The sequence below is a fragment of the Mustelus asterias genome, chromosome 5, assembly GCF_964213995.1.
Source record: "Mustelus asterias chromosome 5, sMusAst1.hap1.1, whole genome shotgun sequence".
NCBI lineage: Eukaryota > Metazoa > Chordata > Chondrichthyes > Carcharhiniformes > Triakidae > Mustelus > Mustelus asterias.
This window is the reverse complement of record NC_135805.1, coordinates 29,361,319-29,363,818: the sequence shown is the minus strand read 5'-3', so window position 1 is coordinate 29,363,818 and position 2,500 is coordinate 29,361,319. Positions and strand designations below refer to the sequence as shown.

General features: G+C 52.4%; 3 non-coding genes and 1 pseudogene across 3 annotated transcripts; all 4 read left to right on the top strand.

The window, feature by feature from the left end:
- Positions 1 to 482: 482 nt before the first annotated feature.
- Positions 483 to 601, top strand: LOC144494339 (5S ribosomal RNA). The gene has a single exon (XR_013497958.1). It is a non-coding gene; the product is annotated as a 5S ribosomal RNA (ribosomal RNA).
- A 308-nt stretch (positions 602 to 909) lies between these two features.
- Positions 910 to 1,028, top strand: LOC144494398 (5S ribosomal RNA). The gene has a single exon (XR_013498014.1). It is a non-coding gene; the product is annotated as a 5S ribosomal RNA (ribosomal RNA).
- A 919-nt stretch (positions 1,029 to 1,947) lies between these two features.
- LOC144494449 (5S ribosomal RNA) lies at positions 1,948 to 2,056 on the top strand (annotated as a pseudogene).
- Positions 2,057 to 2,361: 305 nt separating this feature from the next.
- Positions 2,362 to 2,480, top strand: LOC144494402 (5S ribosomal RNA). The gene has a single exon (XR_013498018.1). It is a non-coding gene; the product is annotated as a 5S ribosomal RNA (ribosomal RNA).
- Positions 2,481 to 2,500: the final 20 nt, after the last annotated feature.

The window sequence follows — 2,500 nt, the reverse complement described above, 5'->3', positions numbered from 1 at the left end:
GTTGAGGGGAGATCTGATAGAAACTTACAAGATAATGAACGGCTTAGATAGGATGGACGTAGGGAAGTTGTTTCCATTAACAGGGGAGACTAGGACGCGGGGGCACAGCCTTAGAATAAAAGGGAGTCACTTTAGAACAGAGATGAGGAGAAATTTCTTCAGCCAGAGAGTGGTGGGTCTGTGGAATTCATTGCCACAGAGGGCTGTGGAGGCCGAGACGTTGAGCGTCTTCAAGACAGAAATTGATAAATTCTTGATTTCTCGAGGAATTAAGGGCTATGGGGAGAGAGCGGGTAAATGGAGTTGAAATCAACCATGATTGAATGGTGGAGTGGACTCGATGGGCCGAATGGCCTTACTTCCGCTCCTATGTCTTATGGTCTTATGGTCTTATGGAGAGAGGGAAAAGAATTGACATGAGCGGCAAAGAAGAAGCGGCTGAGCTATGAGACTTGAATTAGCCAGAAAGCAGAGTAGTCAATGCCTACGGCCATACTAGTCCGAAAACGCCCGATCTCGTCTGATCTCGGAAGCTAAGCAGACTCAGGCCTGGTTAGTACTTGGATGGGAGACCGCCTGGGAATACCAGGTGCAGTAGGCTTTTGCTGCCAGCAGAGGCTGCCCACAACACACGGTCACCGCAGCCTCGGCCCAGAGGCAGGCAATCTTTTGGCTGCTCCCTCAGCCTGGCTTTGCCAGGACATTCAGCTGCTACGGTCTTGCCCCTTGGGCGCTGGCTGAGCTGAAAGACAACCACGCCTCGCAAGGATGTGAAAAGCGGCGAGAGGGAGAGAGAGCACAAAGGAGGAGGAGGAGGAGGAGGAGAGAGGGAAAAGAATTGCCATGAGCGGCAAAGAAGAAGCGGCTGAGCTATGAGACTTGAATTAGCCAGAAAGCAGGGCAGTCAATGCCTACGGCCATACTAGTCTGAAAACGCCCGATCTCGTCTGATCTCGGAAGCTCAGCAGACTCAGGCCTGGTTAGTACTTGGATGGGAGACCGCCTGGGAATACCAGGTGCAGTAGGCTTTTGCTGCCAGCAGAGGCTGCCCACAACACACGGTCACCGCAGCCTCGGCCCAGAGGCAGGCAATCTTTTGGCTGCTCCCTCAGCCTGGCTTTGCCAGGACATTCAGCTGCTACGGTCTTGCCCCTTGGGTGCTTCCTCAGGTGAAAGACAGACACGTGGCTGGTAAAGGCGGCTGAGGGACTTCAATGGTGCATTTTGGGAGATGTCAGACCAGCAGTATCTACCAAGATGTGGGAAGCGGAAGGTCTGGTATCTCAGTGCATTTTGGGAAAACTCAGACAAGCAATATCCACCAAGAAGTGGGAAGTGGAAGGTCTGGTGTCTCAGTGCATTTTGGGAAAAGTCAGGCAAGCAATATCCACCAAGAAGTGGGAAGTGGAAGGTCTGGTGTCTCAGTGCATTTTGGGAAAAGTCAGGCAAGCAATATCCACCAAGAAGTGGGAAGCGGAAGGTCTGATGTCACAGAGTGGTTATCCCCAAACACTACATTAGTGTTTCCCTCCCTCCCTCCTCCTCTGACCAAAAAAAAAAGGCCACTGTGAGAAGGTAAAAGTGAAGGGAAGAGTTTTAAAATTTTTTTGAAAATCATTCAAATGGTGCTTGAAATGTCAGTGATTGGGATTAAGTATTGCACGTGAGAGATGTGGGAGATCCGTGCAGCTTCTAGCGTCTCGGATGACTACGTCTGCTGCTACATTCAACGACATTCAGCTGCTACGGTCTTGCCCCTTGGGCGCTGGCTGAGCTGAAAGACAACCACGCCTCGCAAGGATGTGAAAAGCGGCGAGAGGGAGAGAGAGCACAAAGGAGGAGGAGGAGGAGGAGGAGGAGGAGAGAGGGAAAAGAATTGACATGAGCGGCAAAGAAGAAGCGGCTGAGCAATGAGACTTGAATTAGCCAGAAAGCAGGGCAGTCAATGCCTACGGCCATACTAGTCTGAAAACGCCTGATCTCGGAAGCTAAGCAGACTCAGGCCTGGTTAGTACTTGGATGGGAGACCGCCTGGGAATACCAGGTGCAGTAGGCTTTTGCTGCCAGCAGAGGCTGCCCACAACACACGGTCACCGCAGCCTCGGCCCAGAGGCAGGCAATCTTTTGGCTGCTCCCTCAGCCTGGCTTTGCCAGGACATTCAGCTGCTACGGTCTTGCCCCTTGGGCGCTGGCTGAGCTGAAAGACAACCACGCCTCGCAAGGATGTGAAAAGCGGCGAGAGGGAGAGAGAGCACAAAGGAGGAGGAGGAGGAGGAGAGAGGGAAAAGAATTGCCATGAGCGGCAAAGAAGAAGCGGCTGAGCTATGAGACTTGAATTAGCCAGTAAGCAGGGCAGTCAATGCCTACGGCCATACTAGTCTGAAAATGCCCGATCTCGTCTGATCTCGGAAGCTAAGCAGACTCAGGCCTGGTTAGTACTTGGATGGGAGACCGCCTGGGAATACCAGGTGCAGTTGGCTTTTGCTGCCAGCAGAGGCTG